Source organism: Chiloscyllium punctatum, chromosome 10 (genome assembly GCF_047496795.1).
Source record: "Chiloscyllium punctatum isolate Juve2018m chromosome 10, sChiPun1.3, whole genome shotgun sequence".
Classification (NCBI taxonomy): Eukaryota; Metazoa; Chordata; class Chondrichthyes; order Orectolobiformes; family Hemiscylliidae; genus Chiloscyllium; species Chiloscyllium punctatum.
The window spans coordinates 83854711-83882677 of record NC_092748.1 but is presented as its reverse complement, the minus strand read 5'-3'; the positions used below and the strand labels follow the sequence as shown (position 1 = coordinate 83882677).

The window sequence follows — 27967 nt, the reverse complement described above, 5'->3', positions numbered from 1 at the left end:
CACCCCTCCAATAACATGAATATCAAAACTGCTCACAATAATCTAGGTATGGCCATATCAACATTTTATATAGTTCCAGCATAACCTCCCTGTTCTTAAACTCTAGCTTCAGCTAATTAAGGCATGTAGCTGATTACTTTCAGAGACCAGTGGACATGCATGCCAAGTTCCCTCAGGTCCTCAGTACGTTCCAGGGTCTGACTGTTTATCATATATTCCCTTGTCTTGCTGTCCTACCCAAATGCTTCACCATATACTTATCTGGATTGAATTCCATTTGCCACTAGCCACCCCATTTATATCCTCCTTAACCTCAGGCAATGACCTTCTCACAAATTAACACAACAGCAATTATTAGGTCACCTGTGAGTGTGCACATCAACCCTCCATGTCCAGTCATCTGAATACCAGACTTTTGAACCAGATAAATTTCTGTTTATTTCAGACCAAAATTGATGAAATTCAGAGAAAAAGGTAGATAAATAAATGTTCCATTTAAAATACTAAAAACTAATTTGCAGTGAACAAGATAGTTAATGAGACTAAATAAATTTCCATTGTTTTAATAAGAAATTCTTAGCACCAATGATATTATAGTTGTTCTTATTATGCCAGAGTGTGTGTTAAATTAGAAAATCTCTGCATAAGAAAACAAGTGAACTGTCCTGAACTGGGTGGTAATAATTCCTGTTTTCACAAACAAAGGTGGGAAAGTCATCTCCTTTGTCATTATTAATGAATTAAAGAAAATGTACACTGTTCATGCGCAATCGAGAGAATTGGGTTTCATTAACAGTAATGAACCTTTAACAATCCTCGAACAGTACTTTAGCACAATAACCTCTGGAGAATTTGATAATCCTGATGCAGTGAAGGGTTAAAGCCACTGAAGAAAATCAACTACCATTACTGGTAATGCAAGCACTTTTTTGATAACAGGTACATAACACGCAGAGTCAACACAAACCATGGCAAGTTATTATAGATTAGACATAATACTCTTCAAGGACATTGGGAAAAAAAGGCTGATGGAAAGAAATAAAGAGTGCAACAGGAAGGCATGAACACTGTTGCCAAGTAGCAACACAGGACTTGTTTACAGATGTTGGTGAATAGAGAAGTTACAAGGAAATTGAGAGAAAAGAAATATTAACAAGCATGTAACAAATGAGGTATTAGATAGCAGTATTATGCAAAATCCATAATTCATGTCATGCTTGCTGTATAAGACAGTTAAAATCAGAAAGTGTTAATTAACATCAGAAAATAAGCTCCGTCCATCAGAATATAAAGCACGGTTTCTGGAAAGAGCTAACCAGTGTGCTATGGGTTCTCCATGTGTTCATCAGAATCTATATTGTACTCCAATGACTGTTCTTACTGTTCACAGCATGAAACTGAAGTTGTATGTGTATTTAATTTAATTTGAGCCCATTGTGTCAGAAGAAGCAATCATGTATCTTCGGTCTACTGTAAATAGCAATAACATGATGTGCAATAAACTTATTTATTGTTCAAAAAGATTGAACTTATCTTCAATCTAAGAAATCAAAGAACATCTTTTCCCATGTTATCAGTAGCATAGATTAAAATTAGCAAGAAGGATTGTTGGCAAAAAAACTACCTGAGACATCCCAGATGGTTCCTACAGAAACCAACGTTTATAATAACGATGAAAGGGATAATGGGTTGAATTTTCTGATCCCATGGAGGTGTGACTCGGAACAAGATTGGCAAAGAGCATGGCTACCCTACCCATTCTCTCATATCACACTTACCAGACAGAGGTGAGTGCAGGCCTGGCTGCAGCAAGTGTCCAATTAGGCACAATAGTGATCACTGGGAGTGAGATCTTCTCAACAGTAGGCAATGTCTCTGCTGATGTCATTTCACTGATAGGACAGTGGGGTTGGCAGGGGGTGGAGTGGGGTGGAGACAGGGCAAGAATCAATTCTTATAATGAGCTAAATGTGGATCCACATGAATAATTTGGGTGCCATAGCCAATGCCATAAGCTATCCTATTGGTGGTGGTGGTGGTGGTGGTGGTGATGGTGAGGGTGATGGGGATGGGTCTGCTAATGGCTGAGAGCTATGGCCATAAAGAATTTTTAACCAATTGAAGTTGCCTCCATCTAAGGCTCCTCCTTGCTGATCCAGCACTCCTAGTCGGACTGTCAACTGAACATCACTGGGACAGTCTAGTGAGCTTGCCAGTTCACTGAGTCTGCCTGCAATGCTTAATTTGGCAGGAGTCCCAAATGAGACAGTTTAAATTAGGAGATAGCAAATCCCTCTGTGGCTGCTTACAGGTTCCAGGTCCATCATTGAAGATTATATTGGAATTATACTCCAACCAGGAAAATCTAGCTCAATACCCTGTAAGAAGGATTTTCCATTGTGCAAATCAGTATCTCAATTCCATCTGCTCCCATTTCTAAGGTCAAACTTAACCTAAATTGTAGACTTCTAAAAATTTAAGGAATATATTCTTCATATGAGTTATCTTTCATATTATATTGCATCATCTGTTCTACCACTTATGGTTCTATTGTATTGATTGTGAATCAGAAGATTTATTGTTTTCTACTAACAGGACATTTACATCACATGGAGCATCAGGGTCACTGAATGAATATGGTCAGCAACTTTTAATGATATTTTACGAAAATAATTTCATGGTTTTCTTCATTACTCTTAACTGTAATCACCTACCAGTTTTAGAGCCAGGAATCACAGCTAGGTGATACTCAAAACACACGAATTGATGCCACAAAATTCCATATGAATTGGTTCCAGATGTACCAGCCCTGCTCCATTGAGTCTGACAATGCCCTGCAGAGCAGAATCTGCTAAAATTTGCTAAATCAACTAATTAAAATACTAATTGCCAGTATTCTACCACACATGTTGCTTGATCCTGTGCAGGCACTGAGTGGAAATAAGGGCAACCATTAAAAAGTCAGGTTTGATTAAAGATTGCCACAAATACCCTGTGCCTTCTGAAGGAAAGGGCATGAGGAAAAAGGTCCCAAGCCACCATTGTGCAGATGTTCACATTTTAGAAATTAGTAACTTAATGTGTGAATTCTATAGTTATCTGAGAGGTCTCCATTATTAGTGGCTACATACTCCACCATGCTGCCAATCTTCAGTGTCTCATCCACCATAGTAATTTGAATATTTAGCAATTGAATGCTACCTCTGGTTCTCCACCTCTTCCTGGAGATATAACTTCTTTCACTTCACAAGGAGAGAGTTAGGAATGTGAGAAACAAACATTGTAGAGTGATGGAGAGAAATGGGATTGAAGCAACAATATAACAAGCATGAATGTCAGTGTTAGTTTTTCAGACCAGATGCAAGAGTAACAAGTGGAACTGCGAGGTGTATTGAGGAATAGTGCACAGGAGAATGCTGGGGAAGTCAAATGTGTTGGTGTTGGGTACTTGAATGTGGGAAACACCTCACCTTTCCTAGCCTTTTGAGATTATTAAACTTGGTGTATAAGGGGCCACAGTCCACTGCGAATCCAAAATGAGGAGAGCAAAGACAATCTCAGCATGTCTGGACCATCTAGACAAGGACATTCCCAAGGTCAACTATCTGCACTTCCAAGGCCGGCAGGCTCCCTCTACTCCAGCTATGGAACTTATGTCTCTGTTGAGATATGGTGGTAGGAAAAGAAAGAAAACCTTCTGGGGACATAAAGGTAACATGGGTAACACTTCATTACAAATAGCTTTTCAGCTTTGTAAATGGATGGTCTGCTTTCACCATTATCAGCTGTGCAGGTCTCTCCTTAGCTGTAAATGCAACATTGACAGTCATGGTCCCACCCTATCTCTGCAAAATGTTCCACAATTCAAGATATGATGACTGCATCTCCTGCACCATGCACAGACAATGGGTGAATCACAGGTTGTCTGGGACCACAACAACTCTGCTCCATCTTTCCAGCTGTGCAGACATTGATGCTACATCACAGGCATAAGTGCAGTCTGAACATTATCCTCCATGAATTGGAAAGTAACAGAAATCGCTCCTCGGACACTGGATTCCAGGCTCTGCCTCTCCGTGTTGGTAAACAGCCGGACATAAATATTCCCCATTTGTCATCCATCTCCTTTTTGGGATGTGGGAGTTGCTGTCTGGCCAGCATTTATTGTCCATCCCTAGTTGTCCTTGAGAAGGTTTGGTGAGCAGATTTCTTGAACCGTAGCAGTCATCGTGCTGTGGGTTATTGACAATGCCTTTAGGGAGGGAATCCAAGGATTTTGACTCGAGGAATAGTGAAGCAATGGCAATATATTTCCAAGCCAGAATAATCATTTGCTTGGAGCAGAAATTGCAGGTTGTCATGCTCCCATGTAGCTGCTGCCCTTGTCCTTCTAGATGGAAGTGGTCATAGGTTTAGAGAGTGCTGTCTGAAGAATTTTGGTGAATTTCTGCAGTGCAGCTATGAAGTATCGGTGGTGGAGGGTGTAGATGCTTGTGAATGTAGTGCCAATGAAGCTGGCTACTTTGACTTGGATGGTGTTAAGCTTCTTGAGTATTGTTGGATCTGCACACATCCAGACAAGTGGGAAGTATTCCATCACACTCCTGACTTGTGCCTTGTAAATAGTGGACAGTGTTGGGGAATCAGGAGGTTAACATTCCCACTTCAGACTTTACAACGAAGGGAAAGTCATTGATGAAGAAGCTAAAGATGGTTCGGCCTAGGATACTATCCTGAGAAACTCCTGCAGAGATACTCTGGAACTTACTTCCAACAAACACAAGCATCTTCCTATGTGCCAGGTAAGACTCCAACCAGTGGAAGGTTTGCCCCCCCGATACCAATTGATTCCAGTTTTGTTCAGGCTCCATGATCCATCAACCACATAGGCTTCTGATCTCCCAAGTCTCCACCACTCTGTTTATCTTAGTTTGAGTCTGGCCACTTCCCTCTCACCTATATCTTTTTGCTTCCATGTTGTGCCATCCTTCCACTTTATATGTGGGTACCTCCCATTCATCCACTCACATCTCAGGATTCTACATGATTAAGATCCCCGGCTTCCCTCTTGCTGCACTGACCTTCTGATAACATCCCTTGCTTTTTAATTATCAGAACTGCTGGACTGATGATGGTCCACCCCTCGACAATATTTACCAACCAGCACTAAACAGTGAGTGACCAGACCCCTGACTGGGACCTGTCAACTCCCTGACTGACTTCCTATGACTGCATGGACTGGTTAGCCTGCACCTATCAAGCTGACTGTTGAACTCCTGACAATGATGACCCACCAGATGCCTCATGGTCTCCAAGCTCATGTGGACTACTGTCAGAAGTTGCCCTTGTCTTATTATGCTGGGACCCTGATTGACGGCTGCCTTCCTGAAGTTCCCCTTGGTCATTAAGATATGACCGTTTCCTTGCAGCATGTATAATCTGTTTGCCATTTAGGCCACTGGCACTAAGGTGTGAGACTGGTGTGGCACTGTGCTATTAGGCAGGTCCTTGACAGATTTACCATTAAGCATGTCAAGCTGCCCTGCTTTCTGACTGCACGAAGAAGCAAGACAAGTTTTTAAGCTGTGCTGAAGGTGCCAAGGCATAAGAAGGCAAACCAAGGCAAGATAATAATGCTGTGGGCATCCGGGTAGGCTCTAAATGAGAGTGCATTGAGAGTGAACAAGCAGCCAAGAGTTGCAGTCTAGTCCAATTCATGAGCTGTGTGCCTATCCTTGCATTCAAAGTGTCCTTGCAGCAACATTCCACTTATAGGTGCCAACACAACATGGAAATGCAGATACATATCATAAATGGATATGCCATGAGGGTGCAGGGAGGCTGGCGTGCATCAGAAATGAATGTCTGAGGTTGTGAAATGCATGTGGTTGCTGCCTGTGGAAGATGTCCTGAAACATTGGTGCTCCATATCCAAGATGGTGTTCCAGAGGACCAAGTGTTGAGCTGGAGCAAGCTTCAGCCACTCTGACATTCATGTCAGGAGTTTGCTCTGTCTAGTTTCTATCTAGTGCGTGCTAGAATAGCATTCTGCAAATAATGAGGTGAGATTCGGTATTTATCAGGGGCCCAACTAATAGGCCCCTTGCCACTCACTAGCAAGAATCTTATTTTGACGAAAGGAACTTTGTTGGTAAATGGAACTAGTTTCTCTTGGTGTCAACAAATACTTTGGTTGTTATCTCAAATGATTGTCCCAGATTTTTCACCATATCACACATTAGATTAGATTAGATTATTTACAGTGTGGAAACAGGCCCTTCAGCCCAACAAGTCCACACCGACCCGCCAAGGCGCAACCCACCCCTTCCCCTACATTTACCCCTTTACCCAACACTACGGGCAATTTAGCATGGCCAATTCACCTGACCTGCACATCTTTGGACTGTGGGAGGAAACTGGAGCACCCGGAGAAAACCCACGCAGACATGGGGAGAATGTGTAAACTCCACACAGTCAGTCACCTGAGTCAGGAAATGAACCTGGGTCTCTGGCGCTGTGAGGCAGCAGTGCTAACCACTGTGCCACTGTGCCACCCTATTAAAGATTAGATTACTTACTTACAGTGTGGAAACAGGCCCAACAAGTCCATACTCATCCCCCAAAGAGCAACCTACTCTCCTACATTTATCCCTTCACCTAACACTACGGGCAATTTAGCATGTCCAATTCACCTAACCTGCACATCTTGGGACTGTGGGAGGTAACTGGAGCAAACCCACACAGACACAGGAAGAATGTACAAACTCCACACAGACAGTTGCCTAAGGCAGGAATTGAACCCAGATCTCTGGTGCTGTGAGATAGCAGTACTAACTACTGTGCCACCCTGCCGCCCACTATTATTTAGGACCTGGGGAGATTCCACCTATCATTGTTCTTAATTTACTGCATATCCTGATATTTATGGAAAATAGTGGACACACAACCAGTAATCAACCTTCTTCATATTTTATATACACATAAAATTTAAAGCAAACATAATTTATGCAATGTGTCTGTTTAAATAACAAATTCTACCTTGTCATGATAATAGATCATAACTCCAAAGTACTTATGAATATCTTGAACCTTTAAGTACAACACATGCTCTATAAAAGGAAGGCATATACGCCAAAAGTTGGCTGAGAGTTGTCTGGACCATCTTTGTGTGGATAGCACAGAGTCCTGAGAGGAATCATGGATTGCCCATATCTGAAGAGTGTCAAGCAACCTCAGACATCAACACTTCAAAAGGAGAGATGCCTTCCAAAAATTGAACAAAGTTCTTCAATGGCTACACAGACAAGGAGAAGCTGAATACCCCAGAAAGCCATCTCCGGTGAGTTGTATCCCAAACTAAGAACATGACTATGAGTTGAATGGAAAACAGTTCTGGGTGAACATTGGTGTTTTAATTTTCCAGGAATAAACAAAAATGGAAGTTAAAAACTTACTGCAACCTCTGCTCTCTATGAGCTAGAGTGTTGCGTGCCAATGTTATAATTTAAGGTTCAGTTTCCGTTTTTCTCTCTCTCTCTCCCTCTCTCTCTCTCTCTCTGATTACTGAAGGCAAAGGAAATCAGCAAATTCCGTCTTGAAGGAAACTGAACAAGCTCCTTTCAATGAACTGCAGAATCTCTAAACAATTATTCAACTGCCAAAGTCAGCTATACTGGAATCACCACTTAATGGCCACAGTGTTTCACAATCTGTCATGGACAATCCAAAGTCTGATTCATATTTTTTTATATTACTTTTGCTTTTCAGATAATTTCTAATTCCTAATTTAGTGCACAAATATTAGATTTTAATTTCTTTTCACACATCCTAGTTGCTAATAACATTATCCTTTAGCTCAAGAAAGCTTGGTAAAATTAGCTCCATTTAAAACAGAAGGTCTGGTAAAGATAACAGTGAGGATAGGGATCCTTGCTGTGACACACCAAGGGAGAGGCTTTGGTGATGAACGGAAGCCAGTGCATCCCCCCTTCCTCAGGAACATAACCATTTGGACATATCCACAATTATAATGATTAGCCTGCAGATTGTTCATAATTATTTCAATAAAAGAAGTCTAAATTTGACCTTCTGACCTTTAAAATAACCCCTGGAAACTTTTTAGTAGGAGTGAAAAATATTTATTCCAGTCAACAATTCTTTTACTCTCCTTTTTCCTTTTAACAATTTTACTTCATTTAATATCCCCATTGCTTTAATCGCTCTTTGATATGAACCATTCCCTAGCCACCTTGTCTTCAGTTATGATCACAGTGTAATTCCCTATAATTAATTCTAGATTGTAGGTTGGCACACCACTGATTTACTGATGCCAGTAATGTGTATTCATTCTTGAATATCCTTCAAATTATCTGATAGTGGAAGTTCTTGCATTCCAATCAAATGCCATAGACCTTTCCTTAAACTTTCTGATCAACAAATTTCATTTTTTTTTTCACCTTTCCATTATATATGGCTCTCTCTAAATACATTGCATGTGCTGAGACTGCACCATGGCAGCATCACAGCTCTGGACAAGAAAATCAAATGTAAAGAAGTTTTTGAAAGCAGTTGAAACTTTCAAGTACAAATTTAAAATGAAAGCTTTAAGAGGTTTCAGAGATAAATTGAGCCATCTTACTGTAAAATAATGTCATTTTCCTGCAAGCCAACCTCACTTTCTTTATCTGACTTTCTTTGTTAGGTTTAGTGGGCAAAGGAGTGTTATGGCAGGCGGTCAGAATATTGTCATGTGCAAACAGATAAACAGAAGAATTTTTTTAAAGTAAAAGTAAAATACTTCAGTTGATGCAAATCTGAAACAAACAGAGACTGCTGGAGAAGGTCTTCTGAGAACATTTTGAAAAAGAGGCTTGCCAGAATCAAAATGTTAACTTTTTTTTCCCTACAGATGCTTCTGGACCTGTTGAGTTTCCCTAGCATTCCCTGTATTTGTTTAAAAAGTCTTTGACTTTTCTATACATTGGCTTGTTTATTTAAAAATAAATCACTGTATCCTTACTCCATAGCCATAAGACATAGGAGCAGAAGTAGACTGTTCAGCTAGCTAGGTCTGCTCCACCATTCAATGAAATCATGACTGAACTGATAATCCTCAATTCCTTTTCCCTGACTTTTCCCATAACCCTTTGATTCCCCTACTGATTAAAAATCTGTCCATCACGAATAAACTTAATGACCCAGCCTCATCAGCGCTCTGTGATAAAGTATTTCACAGACTCACAACCCTCTTTGAGAAAAAAAATCCTCTTCATCTCTGTTTCAAATGTGCTTCTCCACATTCCGAGATTTTGTCCTCTGGTCCTAGATTCTCTCACAAGGGGAAACAATGTTTCTGCATCTACGTATCAGATATAGCTAGTCATGAGGTAATGACCAGCCCAAATGTAAAACCCAAAATCCTAAATTTAAACTCTGAACGATGATCACGAACATTGCCATGGTTCTGTTATTATCTCTTTATTAGAAACCAGACCAAAATCTGCAATCTGTTTGACTGTTGTGGCAAGTACATGAAAGGGCTATTGTGGGCGCACGGTGGCACAGTGGTTAGCACTGCTGCCTCACAGTGCGAGAGACCCGGGTTCAGTTCCCGCCTCAGGGGACTGACTGTGTAAACTTTGCACATTCTCCCCGTGTCTGCGTGGGTTTCCTCCGGGTGCTCCGGTTTCCTCCCACAGTCCAAAAATGTGCAGGTTAGGTGAATTGGCCACGCTAAATTGCCCATAGTGTTAAATGTAGGGGAATGGGTATGGGTGGGTGCGCTTCGGCGGGTCGGTGTGGACTTGTTGGGCCGAAGGGCCTGTTTCCACACTGTAAGTAATCTAATCTTGCAAATATAAACAGAAACATGAAGTGCAGTTGAAGAAGATCCTACCACTAGTGAAAGAAGAAATACTGGTCAATCGATTCACTCAAGAAGATGAGTAGTAAGGTCATCTATTGAAAAAAATGATGATGTCAAATATCAGCAGTGCAGTCTCTCCAAACATCGTGAAACCTCTGATGATATTTTTTAAAGGAATACAAAACAGAAGTCAATTGGAATAAGGTATCACCAGAAGAATTTTGTAAAAACTTAACATTTTGCATTCAAATGGAATGAAATATTTTTATCCAGGCACAGGAGAACACATAAAAGCATAATAATTGAAAGTGAAGGGCATCAGTAAAATATACAAGCCAGCGTAGGAGCATTCATGAAAGTACAGTTAACAATGTGAATTCTCCCTTTTAAGTGAATACCTGAGAAAAATAAATCAAGCAAAAACTCAGAGAAATATGCTTAGTAGGTAGCAACCAAAAGAATTAGAATTGATATTGAGGTGTTAAAAAGGATTCTGTATGTGTTGCGGGCTGTTTATGCCTAAGAATATGACCCCCAAAAAATAGTTGATGGAAAATCTTTAAAGCAATGGGTTACATTGTCTGAAAGGATGGCATAAGAATTTAAAAGGGCAGTTGGAAAGAAAAAAAGACAAATATGCTTATTTTGATGTTAGAACCATAACTCTTTTGAATTTATACAATAGTATTAATTCAACACAAGTTGCAGAAATTTACAGAAAACACCAAATTAGAGGTGTGTAGTTGATGAAATCAGTTAAGATATCACAAAATAATATTGGCATAATATATCTAAAGACAAGAATAAGAAGTTTTAATTCAGTGCAGACAAGAGGAAGGCACAGCATTAGGAAGAAAAAAGTAGATGGCATATGTATTCCATGAATGGTGGTGAGATAGTTACAGGTAAAGTTGTACAAGACCTAAATGTTTAGTAAACTTTACATAGATTGCTATTCACCATTGGATGATGCACAATCAGTGAATAAGGAATGTGGAATATGGAATTGCTTTGAGTCACAATGAAATAAGTAAGACAAAAACATAAAATATGTAGTGCTCTAATCAGACCACACCTTAAATACTGGTGTCCTGTTTTGGTCATTGCAATGCCACATTCATACCTTGGCAATGCAGAGGCAATAATTTGATCCCTGATATCAGGATCTTCTACAAGTGCACTCAGATCCTGTGTAAGCCAACTGGTGGGAGTATTTACAGATATCTCCTTACTACAATGTGAGGTTCTAAGAAGACCACTATCATGCCAGTGCCAAAGGAAAATCAGGCAGCTTGTCTTAATGACCACTGCCCAGTGGGTCTGACGTCCGTCATTATGAAATACTTCCAGACTTTAGTAATGGCACACATTAACTCCGGTAACCCAGGCTGGCTTGACCTGCTACAATTCGACTGCCATGAAAATAAGTCCACAGCAGATACCATATCCTCTTTCCTGAAACATCTGGATAACAAGGACACTTACATCATCCTATTTATTTATTTTAGCTCCACCCTCAACACCATAATTACAACTAAACTCATCTCCAAACTATAACACCCAGGACTCTGTTTTCCACTCTGCAACTGGATCCTTGACTTCCTGACACGCAGACTGCAATCAGTGAGGATAAGCAACAACACCTCCTCTACGATTATCCTCAACACCAGTGCCACACAAGGCTGTGAACTGTAATCCTTATACACTCACAACTGTGTAGTCAAATTCAGCTCTAATTCTATTTACAAATTTGCTGAAAACACCACTGTAGTGTATCAGTTCTCAAACAACAACGAGACAGAATACAGGAAAACGTTAGACAGCTTAGTGGCATGGTGTAAAGACAACAATCTCTCCATCAATGTCAGTAAAATGAAGGAGCTGATCATCGACTTCAGGAAGCAGAGCAGAGAATATGTCCCTGTCTGTATCAATGGTGCTGAGGTGGAAGTAGTCAAGTGCGTCAAGTTTCCAGGAGTAAAGATCACCAATAATTTGTCCTGGTCCATCCATATCAACACTACAGTCAAGAAAGCACTACCTCTACTTCCTGAGAAGGCTAAGGAAATTTGGCATGTCCACAATGATACTCAAATTTTTATAGACCATAGAAAGCATCCTATCTGGATGTATCGCAGTTTGGTATGGCAACTGCTCTACTCAAGGCCACAAGAAATTACAGAGCATTGTGAATGCAGCCCAATGCATCATGAAAACCAGCCTTCTCTCTATTGAATCAGTCTGCACTTCCCACTGCCTTCGAAAAGCAGCTGACATAATCAAACACCCCTCCCACCCGGATATACTCACTTCTACCCTCTTCCATTGGGCAAAAGATAGAGAAGTTTAAATTAGCTTATTCCCTGTTGTTATGAGACTTACGAACAGACATCTCATATTAGTGTTGGTCTTTCTCTGCACCTTCTCTGCAGCTGTAACACTATATTCTGCATTCTGTTCTATTACTCTGATGTACTTATGTAAGGTATGATTTGTCTGGATAGCACACAAAACAATACTTTCCACTGTAATTCAGTAGGTGACAATAATAAATCATATCAAATGAGAAATGTGTAAGAAAGTCAATGATAGGAGAAAGATGAACACAAAAAATTACTTTGGATTAACATATTCAAATACATATGGAAACAAATTCAAATTTTGGAGTGATGTAAGGAAGTTACAGAAAGAATGATTTGTGCATGGAATGGATTTTGAGGTGAGCAGTAGTTGAAAGAATACAACGGTCATTTGAAATCTGACGACATAAAATGGAGATACCTTAGAATATTTCTGGCTGTGAACTAACACACTGAATCATTTTTTCATTCATAATGATCTTGCAGTTGAGGAATAATTACCACTGCTTCACGCTAAAAATCTAAAATAAAGTGAATTAACTTGGTCATTTAATTTAGATTTTGGGTTGCGTAGTATGGCACTATGAAAGCAAAATTTTTAATAAGATATATCTTTCTTGTTATGACTATACCTCAGGCAGGTTTCTCTAAATTATTAGATGCCATACAAAAATCCCAGATTCCATACATTATTCTCCTAGATGAGGATGGTTGAACTGACCACTCTTATTTATTTGCTCATCCTCTCTTTTAGTCACAATGAAGTTAATTTGAAAAGGACCCCTCACTTGTGAGTATTTCTCTTACAAGAAATGAATTTATGTTCTAAAAAGATCCATTTAATCAAAAATTTTGAGTTTACAAGTGAGTGAATTTATTGGCTACTGAATGTAAAAAGAAGGAATAATACAAGAGACATACATTTAGGTTAGGAATAATAAGTGTGTCCATAAAAGGTAAAAGTTTGTAGATATATGGATCAGTCTTTCTTGGGTGGTTTGCAAAGATAAGATAGTGGAGTGTTGATAGTTGAACAGTTGGGATTCTTGACTTTGCAGTTTGTAAAATTATTTTATCAAGTTACCTTCTGACAGTGGTTTGTTGGAAGCACACAAAACAACAGAATCCTTCTATTTTCCTGTTTCGTTTTAACTGGTTTGTTTGCAAGCTGGCTTCTAAAACTCAGAGTGAAAGAATCCTTTTCTCAGGAACACAGGGGTGATTAGTAGGAGGTTCATCAATGTGACATTCAAAGCACACTTGTGCTCAAACACAGCCTAGTACACATGAAACTCTCAGTTCACTGGCACACGATCTATCATTTGCACACATTTCTTTTCCACTAACAGATACTGACCACGTGTAAATTTTTTTTAATCCCTTTTTTGTGTTTTCCTGGAAGAATGAAACACAAGAAAATGTCTGCAAGAGGCATCACTCTGCTGAGAGAGAAGAGCTAGTCAGCATCCTTGTTATCTCTTTCTGTTATATTTCTCTCAGTTCGAAGTTTCCCTGACATTCTAAAGGTGGAACTTTCCATGGCTCTCACAGAACGTTTGCAGACTGCACTAAATTCATTTCTCAATTAGGATCACTGGACCCCAAATGTTAAGTCAGCAGATGTTGCCAGATCTGCTGAGTTTTTCCAGCAATTTCTGATTTTGTTTAGCACTAAATTTACATCTGAAGTCTGTTTTGCCTGTGACAGTCTTTTCTTAAAAACACATTTTGGAAATTAAAGTTGAAAATGTTCAGTACACTTTGGAGCATATAACCGTCACAATGACATTTATAACTGAGACATACAGACATTTGATTGCAGCAGGATTAGGTGCAATAATTGAAACGAGAAGAATGACAAGCAGCCATTATACTATATACCAACATTGCAATTTAAATGATCAATTAAGATCAAATTCCAGAATCTGAAGTTAGTGCTCTTCCTTACAATGAGAATGTGTCTCAGGATGTAGGTGTGCTCACTAAGCTAGAAGCTCGTTTCCAGATGCTTTGTCACCATATGAGGTAACATCATCAGTGAGCCTCCGGATGAAGCACTGGTGGTATGACTCACTTTGTACTTATATGTTTCAGTTTCAGTGGGTTGGTGAGGTCATTTCCTACTGTGAGGTCATTTCCTGCGGTGATGTCATTTAATGTTCTTTTTCTCAGAGATAGTAAATTACCACCCCTGAGAAAAAGAGCAGGAAATGACATTACCACAGGAAATGACATTACCAACCCAAGGAAACCAAAACACATAAATACAAAGCAAGCTATACTACCAGTGCTTCATCCAGAAGCTCACTGATGATGTTGCCTCGTATGATGATGAAACGTCTGAAAATGAACCTTCCAGCCTAGCTAGCAAACTTACATCCAGAACCTCAACCTGTGCTACAAATCTTCTCAAATCTCACCAAGTTTGTCTCAGTTTGGATTTTATTTTAACATAGAATTTAATCCTGACTATGTTACTGAAATCATCAGTTAAAAGATTTCATCCAAATATTCCTTAATATATTGTTTACAGCTTGGGCATGAGCACAAAGTAAATATTTCTTTTAAAAATTCAATTTCAGAATAAATCAGAGGACACCAGAATCAAAATGAGGTAGGGAAAATTGATTCAGTGCAAACATTTTGATGACATCAAAAGATTTGTTGATGGTGGAGTCTTTGCTGTTTATCCAGAAGGAGACCTTAGACCACAGATCATTTATTTAACAACTGATTTTTCATTCATGATTGCCACTGGAAAACATGTACTTATCTTTCATATTCTTAGCTTGCTTAATTGTTGTGCTTTTGGCACAACTGACTGACTTCCTGATCCACTTCACAGGACATGTAAGAGGTAATCACGCTGTTGTGGAGCTCAGGTCAAACTGGGCCCGAACATCAGGGAAGCAACTTTTTCTTGTACAAAGGTCTGACAGCTTCACAGTAGTGTTTTCTTAATGCTATCATCATTTTGATTAATTTATCAGTAATTTGAATAATTTCCAATTAGATTCAAATTCTTAAAGAATGGTTTTGATGCACACTAAAGAATTGATAACCTATTTTATATTATTTTACAATTTATAATCAAAGAGGTGTAAAACAAGCTGTTAATCTGTTCTTGTCATATTTGACAATATTTGACAAGGAGTCAAAATGATTCCCATATTCTCTGCGTTGTTACTCCAGGTCCACCTGTGAACGAACCACTCTACAACACTACCAAATGGAATTCTGCAATAAAGCATTGAACACATTTATCCAAGAATGAAATGAAAACATTTCCACTGAAAAACTACATATTAGTAATACATGTCAGTTGTGCATGTTCCTGGGTATAAGTTTTGGACATTGATATGGTTTTATTGTGGTCTTATTATTTTCATATGTTTGATTAAATTTGTATATATTTGGAACAAAATTGTATGTACACACAAATAATGAAATTTCATTTAATATCTACTTTTAGTTCATCAAAAATGCCGATGACAAGTAACTGATCCAAACTGACCTGCCACAGAACCCAGATAAGTCACTGTGTAATTAATTACTTTCCTTGACAGAGTTAAAACCATGCTTGATAAAATGTATTTTCTCCAGATTATGAACATGGCAAAGGTTAGATACAGAAATGTTACTGGAGCTCGAGAAAAAAATTAACATTTGCTGTTGCAATGTTACATGAATCATCTTACAGTACAGATATCAAATAACTGCACATATTTCATCTGGTTCATCCATTGATCCCTGTCATACCGACCTTCCCTGCTGTCATGGCCATTACAGTTCAATCAACAGTAGAATCCTACAGAGCATCTGTTGCACCAACTAGCAATAATTCAGTAATGACGGCCCAGAGGAAAAATAAAGTAGAATCAACCCATCAAGACTTACCCCAGAGGAACTGAAAGCTCTACAGTTTACAGACTAGACTATAACCTGAAGAAATTAAAAGTTCATTTCAGACACATTAGATGTTGAGCCATTCTACCTAATAAGCAACAATTATCAGTTCAAAACTTATTTAAGCCAGCCATAATGCATTACACTTAAGGAAATACTATTCATTGAGCCTCATCCTGCACCACTTTAGCAACACTTATCCCAAGAGTTTTAAGCAAATTGTATTGTAATAAGCCTTAAGTGTTCTGACAGCAAAAGGACAGAACAAAGGAAAGAAATCAATACTTTGTTGCTCTCAAGTGATGAAAATGTTTCTTATGAGATATCAACCCTCAGTTGTTAAAAAGGAGAAACTACTGTTTCTCAATGAAAAGATAAATAGTAATGCACTACTTACAGCAATATCCATAAAGGACCATCTTTAGTCTGTTCCTTTCCTTGAATGATGAATTAAGCACAGTGCCAGTGCAGCACATAACCAGAAGTCAGAAAAAAAACATTTTAAATCTCATTAGTTCTCAAGCAAACAGAGAACAGAAACTGCAAACAAAAGTGAGCAATTCAGCTTCACATTGCTCTCAAATTGTAAGCACTCCCCCAATGGATTTGCGTTTTATTGGCTTGGTCTCTAATTGGATATCTGCGTTTCGCTATTCTGTTCTGACCTGAATATCATTAGAGATGTATTTACTCTGACAACATGCTAGTATTGTGAATCTGGATAATCTGAATACTAAGCCAATAGCTCCCCTTCAGATTGTTTTTAGTTGCACTGTTCTTCAAGCTGCAATTGTCTATTGAGGTTTCGTTTATATAAGCTGAAATAGACTATAGATAATAATGTAAAGCCAAAAATTTATAAAAATCAAGAGATCAGTTAAGCCACATTTAGCTATTTTTTTCTTGCAGGAGCTGATAAGCTAGCTTCAGTCCCAGTGCTGTTAATAGGCAACAGTGTAAAGCCAGCACTGTTATTTGACCAGCTCCGACTGCATAATTCAATAGGCAGGAAATCAGCTGCAGTGCAGAGGAGTTTGTATGCATCTCCAGCACCAAAGCATGAATCTAGGCAGCAAGTTCCAATCTCATCACCTTGTCAATGTTCTATTAAAATATACATGAGAAAAGGGGATGGGCATCTAACCTGAACACTGCAGAAACACCCCGATTCGACCAAAGTGAACAGAATGTGAACTTGAACAAGCGACATGGCATGGTATGAATAAACAGTTTAAGATTCCTAAAAAATGTACACTGCAGATTAAGGTCTCCATGCACAGTGTCCCATCAACATTGTTTATGGTCTGTTTGGAAAGATGTGCTAATGTTAATTCCTTGCAGTAGCATTTCATATCATGTCAGTACCCTAATTACTGTTCACTCAATTGTTTTATGAAGCGATGGTAAAATAAAAACACAAAATTTGAATAAGTCAAGACAGGATACATTACATGATACACAATGCTAAGAAAACTGAGCCCCTGCAGAGTTTATAACTTACAGTATACTACCTAATCTCTTGGTGAGCGTTGTCAGAGGGCAGGTAGTTGGATTAATACATGTGACATGAAAAAAGTTGTTGTACAAAGCTAGTGACAAGCAGTGACTGGGGAGCAGTTGAATTTGCTTGTTCTAGTGGTTTACAAGAAAGAAATGACAGTGTTTATGTAAATTCCTACATTTGGGAAGAATATTTTCAACACTTCTGTAAAGAAGAAGTGTCCTTCTAAGATTTGCTTTTAAAGTTTTACTGGCAATATTATCAATAAATGCAACACTGAATATGGAGGAAATTGAATCACTACAGAGCCCAGATTTGCTTCACTGATTATTTCAAAATCCTTCTCTACAGAATTTATTTGTGTGCCACTGTGTTGAGCAGTAGCTTGCTTCACTCTTGCATCAACTTCTACGGAAGTCTTCGATCAATTTCACAATCGTGATTTTTTTGGTGGGGGAGTCGGGTGAGGTAGAGCGGGAGTTAATGTTGGTTGGGCTTGTTTTGTCACAACTTAACACAGCAGTCTATTTCCTGGCATAGAGTCATAGAGATGTACAGCATGGAAACAGACCATTCGATCCAACCCGTCCATGCCGACCAGATATTCCAACCCAGTCTAGTCCCAACCTGTCAGCACCCGGCCCATATCCCTCCAAACTCTTCATATTCATATACACATCCAAATGCCTCTTAAATGTTGCAATTGTACCAGCCTCCACCACTTCCTCTGGCAGCTCATTCCATACACGTACCACCCTCTGCATGAAAACGTTGCCCCTTAGGTCTCTTTTATATCTTTCCCCTCTCACCCTAAACCTATGCCCTCTAGTTCTGGACTCCCCCACCCCAGGGAAAAGACTTTGACTATTTATCCTATCCATGCCCCTCATAATTTTGTAAACTTCTGTAAGGTCACCCTTCAGCCTCTGATGCTCCAGGGAAAACAGCCCCAGCCTGTTCAGCGTCTCCCTATAGCTCAAATCCTCCAACCCTGGCAACATCCTTGTAAATCTTTTTTGAACCCTTTCACATTTCACAACATCTTTCAAATAGAAAGGAGACCAGAATTGCTCGCAATAGGATTCACATTTTTGGATCATTGGAATCTCTTTTGGGGTAGAAGTGACCTATACGAGAAGGACGGATTGCACCTAAATTGGAAAGGGACTAATATACTGGTAGGGAAATTTGCTAGAACTGCTTGGGAGGATTTAAACTAGTAAGGTGGGGGGGTGGAACCCAGGGAGATAGTGAGGAAAGAGATCAATCTGAAACGGGTATAGCTGAGAACTGAAGTGAGTCAAACAGTCAGGGCAGGCAGGGACAAGGTAGGACTAATAAATTAAACTGCATTTATTTCAATGCAAGGGGCCTAACAGGGAAGGCAGATGAACTCAGGGCATGGTTAGGAACATGGGACTGGGATATCATAGCAATTACGGAAACATGGCTCAGGGATGGGCAGGACTGGCAGCTTAATGTTGCAGGATACAAATGCTACAGGAAGGATAGAAAGGGAGGCAAGAGAGGAGGGGAGTGGCATTTTTGATAAGCATTACAGCTGTGCTGAGGGAACATATTCCCGGAAATACATCCAGGGATGTTATGTGGGTGGAACTGAGAAATAAGAAAAGGATGATCACCTTATTGTATTATAGACCCCCAATAGTCAGAGGGAAATTGAGAAACAAACTTGTAAGGAGATGTCAGCTATCTGTAAGAATAACAGGTTAGTTATGGTAGGGGATTTTAACTTTCCAAACATAAACTGGGACTGCCATAGTGTTAAAAGTTTAGATGGAGAGGAATTTTTTAAGTGTGCACAAGACAATTTTCTAATTCAGTATGTGGATGTACCTACTAGAGAAGGTGCAAAACTAGACCCACTCTTGGAAAATAAGGCAGGGCAGGTGACTGAGGTGTCAGTGGGGGAGCACTTTGGGGCCAGCGACCATAATTCTATTTGTTTTATAGTAGTGATGGGAAAGGATAGACCAGATCTAAAAGTTGAAGTTCTAAATTGGAGAAAGGTCAATTTTGATGGTATATGGGCGGCACGGTGGCACAGTGGTTAGCACTGCTGCCTCACAGCGCCGGAGACCCGGGTTCAATTCCTGCCTCAGGCGACTGACTGTGTGGAGTTTGCACGTTCTCCCCGTGTCTGCGTGGGTTTCCTCCGGGTGCTCCGGTTTCCTCCCACAGTCCAAAGATGTGCAGGTCAGGTGAATTGGCCATGCTAAATTGCCCGTAGTGTTAGGTAAGGGGTAGATGTAGATGTAGGGGTATGGGTGGGTTACGCTTCGGCGGGGCGGTGTGGACTTGTTGGGCCGAAGGGCCTGTTTCCACACTGTAAGTAATCTAATCTAAAAAAAACTTTCAAAAGCTGATTGGAGGCAGATGTTTGAAGGTAAAGGGACGGCTGGATAATGGGAAGCCTTCAGAAATGAGATAACAAGAATCCAGAGAAAGTATATTCCTGTCAGGGTGAAAGGAAAGGCTGGTAGGTATAGGGAATGTTGGATGACTAAAGAAATTGAGGGTTTGGTTAAGAAAAAGAAGGAAGCATATTTCAGGTATAGACAGGATAGATTGAGTGAATCCTTAGAAGAGTATAAAGAAAGTAGGAGTATACTTAAGAGGGAAGTCAGGAGGGTAAAAGGGGGGCATGAGATAGCTTTGGCAAATAGAATTCATGAGAATCCAAAGGGTTTTTACAAATATATTAAGGACAAAAGGGTAACTAGGGAGAGAATAGGGCCCCTCAAAGATCAGCAAGGCGGCCTTTGTGTGGAACCACAGAAAATGGGGGAGATACTAAATGAATATTTTGCATCAGTATTTACTGTGGAAAAGGATATGGAAGATATCGGACTGTAGGGAAATAGATGGTGACATCTTGCAAAATGTCCAGATTACAGAGGAGGAAGCGCTGGATGTCTTGAAACGGTTAAAAGTGGATAAATCCACAGGACCTGATCAGGTGTACCCGAGAACTCTGTGGGAAGCAAGAGAAGTGATTGCTGGGCCTCTTGCTGAGATATTTGTATCATCGATAGTCACAGGTGAGGTGCCGGAAGACTGGAGGTTGGCAAACGTGGTGCCACTGTTTAAGAAAGGGCGGTAAAGACAAGTCAGGGAACTATAGACCAGTGAGCCTGACTTTGGTGGTGGGCAAGTTGTTGGAGGGAATCCTGAGGGACAGGATGTACATGTATTTGGAAAGGCAAGGACTGATTTGGGATAGTCACATGGCTATGTGTGTGGGAAATCATGTCTCACAAACTTGATTGAGTTTTTTGAAGAAGTAACAAAGCAGATGTATGAGGGCAGAGCAGTAGATGTGATCTATATGGACTTCAGTAAGGCATTCGACAAGGTTCCCCTTGGGAGACTGATTAGCAAGGTTAGATCTCATGGAATACAGGGAGAACTAGCCATTTGGATACAGAACTGGTTCAAAGATAGAAGACAGAGGGTGGTGGTGGAGGGTTGTTTTTCAGACTGGAGGCCTGTGACCAGTGGAGTGCTACAAGGATCGGTGCTGGGCCCTCTACTTGTTGTCATTTACATAAATGATTTGGATGCGAGCACAAGAGGTACAGTTAATAAGTTTGTAGATGACACCAAAATTGGAGGTGTAGTGGACAGCGAAGAGGGTTACCTCAGATTACAACAGGATCTGGACCAGATGGGCCAATGGGTTGAGAAGTGGCAGATGGAGTTTAATTCAGATAATTATGAGGTGCTGCATTTTTGGAAAGCAAACCTTGGCAGGACTTTTACAATTAATGGTAAGGTCCTAGGGAGTGTTGCTGAACAAAGAGACCTTGGAATGCAGGCTCATAGCTCCTTGAAAGTGGAGTCGCAGGTGGATAAGATAGTGAAGAAGGCGTTTGGTTTGCTTTCCTTTATTGGTCAGAGTATTGAGTACAGGAGTTGGGAGGCCATGTTGCGGCTGTACAGGACATTGGTTAGGCCTCTGTCGGAATATTGCATGCAATATTGGTCTCTTTCCTATCGGAAAGATGTTGTGAAACTTGAAAGGGTTGAGAAAAGATTTACAAGGATGTTGCCAGGGTTGGAGAATCTGACCTACAGGGAGAGGCTGAACAGTCTGGGGCTGTTTTCCCTGGAGCGTTGGAGGCTGAGGGGTGACCTTATAGAGGTTTACAAAATTATGAGGGGCATGGATAGGGTAAATAGAAAAAGTATTTTCCCTGGGGTCGGGGAGTCCTGAACTAGAGGGCATAGGTTTAGAGTGAGAAGGGAAAGATATAAAAGAGATCTAAGGGGCAACTTTTTCACACAGAGGGTGGTACGTGTATGGAATGAGCTGCCAGAGGATGTGGTGGAGGCTGGTACAATTGCAACATTTAAGAGGCATTTGGATGTGTATGTGAATATGAAGGGTTTGGAGGGATATGGGCTGGGTGCTGGCAGGTGGGACTAGATTTGGTTGGGATATCTGGTCTGCATGGACTGGTTGGACCGAAGGGTCTGTTTCCATGCTGTACATCTCTATGACTCTAATATTCCAACAGTGGCCTAACCAATACAGCTGCAACATGACCTCCCAACTCCTGTACTCAATACTCTGACCCGTAAAGGAAAGCATATCAAACGTCTTCTTCACTATCCTATCTACCTGCGACTCCACTTTCAAGGAGCTATGGACCTGCACTCCAAGGTCTCTTTGTTCAACAACACTCCATAGAGGGGTTTGTTTTTGTAGCTCTCAATATTTCATATATTTAAGTTAATATTGACTTTTACACGTATCACATATATCCCCTTAAAATATTGTGAGAATTTTCATAAACGTTGTACAAACTAATTTAAACACCATCTCCACAACTGAACTTGGGAAGAGAAGGAAATATGAATTATAAATATTACAGGTATTTAAGCTGATGCCTAAAAATACACAACTGACCTATCAGGAGGAATGTTCCATTATATGGCTGCTGTAATGGTCTGCTGTTCATCCTAGATTTTACCTAATTTGCTTGCTCAGTTAATGTTGTGGTTTCCTTCCAGACCTTACATGCAAACGCAAAATAGAAAAAAACATCTATATATTGCTGCTGTGTATCCAGTGGTCTGTCAATATTTACCCCTTAGAATTATGCCAATGCGCTCCTCCCAGCCACCTACAGGATTCATTCCTCCTATTGACCAACCAGGTCAAACTCTCTGCCTGTCTTCACTACCCTGCCCCCACCACCCCCTTTAGCTGCAGCTCTTCCTACACCCACCCCCAGTCCTGAAGAAGGGTTCCACCTGAACCGTCAACTTCTCCACCTCCTGGTGTTGCCTGGCTTGCTGTGTTCTTCCCACCTTCTGCTTGTCTACTTTGGATTCCAGCATCTGCAGTATTTTGCATGTTAAAAACTGGTCTCTTGCTTTTGTTGGAAACTGCATAACACAAGAAAACTGTTTTACTATGTCAGAAATCTATTTCCTCCACATTTTACAATGTAATATACCTTCACACCATGTTTATGGATAAATTATCAAGCTATGTTGTTGCATATTGTTGGGAATTCTGATAAACAATAAGGCATAAGAATACATTTTGTTTCAGTAGCTAAAATCTCCTAGCAATTCATTTTAAAAATTTATTGTAGATGCTGGTGGCAACTCCCTTCTCCCAAAAGAAAACAGCCTCAGTATTTTTTTCCCTGGAATAGTAGAGTTAACTGTCAGAAGTCTACGGATCATTTCAGTTAGACTACCTACCAGATAATCTACTCCAAGTTGTTCTTGAAAGAGTTGCTCTTTGTCAAGAAAACATGTTGTACGCTGCATTGAATTTGTAGTGGTTTATTCAAATTGAAAGTTAATCATGTTCTCTCCTCAAGGCAAGCCTTCTTCACTACCTTGAAACAATTAACTTAGTCATCACCTCGAGTACTCCAATATCTAAAGAGCTTTGAGCCACAAATTAAAGTCATGCTGATTTATAGTGACACAAAGTTTGTGCATTCCTATGACAAATAATCTCAGAAACGGCTGCTTTACAAGGTTGTGAATATTCCTCAAAACCTTCAGTAATCCAGAAGCAATACAATGGATGGGAGCTGATGAGTTGGAGATTTTGTCTGTGTAAACATATGTACAGAAACGTACAAACCATTAAGAATTATTTCATCAACAATACACTTGACATTAATTGTTAAAGGGGAAAACATATTTCTTCTCTAGCACGGCATGCCTGCTTGTAAATGCAATCTTGAATCTCCGCTTCACACAGACTGCTCACTGAATTCATCACTTTTTCAGTGGACATGTTGAAAAGGTCTTAATCAGAAAGACTTCTGTTGCCTCTTAGTGGTAGTACTTGCAGACTAAACACAGAAACTCGAGATAAGATTCTGTGTGGAGAGGATGGGCTCAGTGTTATTCCCAGCAAATGCCCAACAACTCAGAATGCAATTTCTCATTCACCTGAGTATTCAATATTTCATTAATTCAATTGTGGACAAAGTGAATAATCAGTAAGTCACAATCTTTACATAAAAACTGTAATTGGCTTCCACCAAAATGATTTATTTCTACTTTCAATAAAGCAAAGTACTTAATGAATGTTGTTATGCTACAAAAAAGATACAAGACTCCCTAAAGGTAGCTTTCTATTCAGTTATTTTAACGCTACCATAACACTCTTGTTTGATCAGACACATATGTAAATTGTATGGTTTTCTTTCCAATAACACAAATCACTAAACAGATTATCAATGCTGTAGTATAAACTGCTAAACTCCCTTTGGTCTGTTGGAATACTCCCCAATAATAGAAACAACTATGAACTCAGATTTTGCATCCAAAACAAAAACAAGAATATAAAATCAAGAAAGGAAATACTTGATTTTTAAAATTTAATTTGAAATGCTGCTTTACTCACAGCATGCTTAAAGCAAAATCACTTCATTCAATAGCAATGAACATACTATAAAAACATTTCATTAGTTATAATGCTCTAAAATATGCATTTGAACTTAAAAATTATAAGCATGAAAGTATTTTTCTTTCTGGGGAAGATAACTCCAGCGATGAAGCATTATTGACATTGATTCTGCAAAATAGAAATCGTGCAAGTACAGAGAAGCAACAACATCACTCACCAGAATGAAGGATCTGAATCGTATTTGAACTGCTTACCAGCACTGTAACTGCGATACTACCACCCATTTTATACACAATACTAAGACTGTGCTCAAGAGGTGGAATTGCACTGTCAAAGAACAGCTGCTACACAGTCCAACCTTATTGGCTGAATTTTATGATCGACGCAAGCCTTGGAAATGAAGTCTTTCCTCAAACCTTAACTAATTACTTTCAATTGTGACACAAATGTACCAATCTGTCACTTCATTTCTCAAAGGAGCTGTAGTTTATTTGCACCCTTCTCAGGACTACTCTGCATTCTAAAATTAGTATTTCGATATTCTGTTCAATACCAGGTGACCGTGTTAGCAAGCACAGACTGAATAAAAAGAATGCTTCTGTAATTGAAAACAGCAGCTACTGGACTGTACTATTAAATCTGGTAAAGTTTCTTCCTGCCTTACTCAGCTCTGTTATGTTTATACCAGTTAGCAAGGACAATTTAGAGAAATCAACTGTTGCTCATTGCTGCTAAATTAACTCCTTACTTCCCTATGGTCCCTTCATTCATTAGAATAAATAATATTGCTTGTTGATAAATATATTTTGACTCTTGCTTTCATTCAATTTATTAATCACCCTAGTATATGTCAGGAGATGACTTTAACATTCAAACTACTTATTTTGCTTATATCTAGATCTAATACTCAAATACTCTTCTGTGAAAAACATCATCTTGCCAATTTATTTTTTGTGGCCATGGAATAATATTTTGAAATCCTCATATTGCAAAGTAACTAAACAACATTATCATTCACACAATACAAAGACAACAGATCATTTTGTCCACAGTTTTCCATAATCAAATTATATCCTCCGCATAAAAACCTAGTGTTTTTTTTGGTTCTTGCTATGATGAAAGGTCAGATGGATAACTGAGTATCCATCCATTTAGTATGAGCCTAAATTTTAATAAATTGATTTTTTAGTTCTTGTTATTATACCTGGAAATACCGTAATGTGTACCATCGTAAAGCTCATATTGGACAAGGCAGTTTAATATGTGCAACAAAACCTACCAACCTTTGCCCAGTCGAAATAAATAAGTGTACTTCTAGAAATGCCTCCTACATAGCAAACTTAATGGAGTATCACTGTTCTTTTGCTAGCTTGCACTCAGCAGTGTTGATGCTTGCCAGAGCTCGGTCCTTGCAGTATTCATGTCCCAGGCACCATGTCTAAATCTCAGTGTGCCATTTGCTGACAGCCCAGTGTGTAGTAGCCATTTGGCTCAGCACAGTGGCCATGGTCTGGAGGAATGCACAGCAGTGCCACAAGCACATTAATACCTTCTATGTCCACAAGGAACAGTGTTATATTTCTCTCTGTGACTTCATACTCAGTCTGCCCCTCCCATTACACCCACTTCCCACCAAGGTTCATGATCCAACACTCTCAATATTGCATGCTCTCATTGTACCCACTGAACCATTGTCCCCTATTCATGCATATCAAGATTGTTCCTGCCTTCAGCATATTTTTCAAGGTTATCTGAACCAATCTGAAAATATCATACTATTATAGATGCACAATATAGGTCATAAATGCTTCATTATTGAAGAAGATGGAGCATTAGCTTCCACTCCTCTCTACAGCAGAAGTCTAGACCATCCCAGCATCTTCGGCATTGTAGGCATCCTGGGAGTACATGCAGAATGCATCCAAAGCAGCTTTTGGAATTCCCAGAAGGTATTTGCAACAGCTTGAATCTTGTATGTTTCGAGACCATCAAAGCCAGGCAGGGCCATTGTCATGACATTGGTCAAGCAAATGCAAGCTGTGCCAAGTTAGTGCATGGTTCATTCATCATGAAATACTCCACATGCTGCCATCTTTGAGGATCCCTGTGCTATGAAAGAAAACCTGGTTGATGCCCAACCAACAAAACCTTCCACCGCCATGCCCTTTCCCCCTTCAAGGAATAATAATCCTGCAATTGTACACTGACACTAAACTCACCATCCTTCAAAATTCTTACAGCAACAGATCCACAATGTCTCATTAACTATCGTCCAGTTATCTAGCATTTCACGTGTGGCCAGCAAAGTATTAAATATCTCCACCAGGGCCCCAGCAATTACCTCCCTTGCCTCCCAAAGCAGCCAGCTGAATGGGGTAAGTGCAGAAGCAAGACTTTTCCTTCCACCAGGACCAGGATTAGTGGTGCTAGAAAAGCACAGCAGTTCAGGCAGCATCCGAGGAGCAGGAAAATCTTAAAAACAATGACTGCAGATGCTGGAAACTGGATTCTGGATTAGTGGTGCTGGAAAAGAACAGCAGTTCAAGCAGCAGGTCCCAACACTAGACTATGCCAGTTTGCTCTAATGTAGTCACCCATGTTAAAGCAGCCTCAGCTGTCTGGAGGAATGCACAACAATGTAGGAAGATAAATGTCCTTCTGCACTCCATCAGGGCAAGATCCATTATCACTCTGATACTTCACACTTGCTCTATTACTGCTACTGTTCTCACCTTGCTCACCCCCACATCACCTACCCAGCTCCACCAACCTCCCTCATGTTCTATCACTCTCACTATTGACTCCAGCACCTTTTCTCACTCACTCTTACCCATTCCAAACACCAACAGCACTATCCTCTGCATTGCCTATTCACTCACTTGGGATACACCCCACCTGCACTGACAGCAAGTGTTGTGCCAGTCCATTCAGCTCCTGCAATACATGCCTGCCTCTCATTCAATGAGGAGAAAACCCACAGTAGGCAGAGAGAGTCAAGACAAGTGGTGTGCTGGCACCTTTCAACTCTTCACCCCTAATGAAAAGAGGATCCTGGCTCTGACTGCCCCAAGCAAGGCCTGGACTGGTATCAGAATCTGCTCTTGACTACCATGCCAGGACCTCTTGAGCTATGGCTATGTCCCCTTGAATTGATTAAGGCCTGTTGACGGCAATTACATCCTTGTTTTCTGGCTGTGCTAAATAGCAAGGCAAGAGAAAAAGAACTCTAGTATCTCTGACTGAAAGGCAAAGTGTAAAAAATGTACGGCAAGACAGGGATATTGTAGGAATCCAGGAAGACTCAGTGAAAGTAAGCAGAAGGAACCCCAAGTTACAACCTGGTCCAATCCAGGAGCTAGGTGCATGTCTGTGAGTGCACACTGGCATTGCTAAAACATTGCAATGATCATTGCCATGCAGTCCAAGGT

The 27967-nt window shown here is 40.0% G+C and overlaps 1 protein-coding gene across 3 annotated transcripts in view; it reads right to left on the bottom strand.

Moving 5' to 3' along the window:
- Positions 1-24824, bottom strand: part of thsd7ba (thrombospondin, type I, domain containing 7Ba) — a 908760-nt gene extending 883936 nt beyond the window's left edge. For 2 of the 3 annotated variants that reach the window (XM_072579697.1, XM_072579699.1), the window contains exon 1: positions 24757-24824. The gene's annotated coding sequence lies outside the window, so the exon portion shown is untranslated. Of the gene's footprint in view, positions 1-16528; positions 16667-24756 lie in introns of those variants that run through there. The other variant, XM_072579698.1, reaches the window with a different exon arrangement.
- Positions 24825-27967: the final 3143 nt, after the last annotated feature.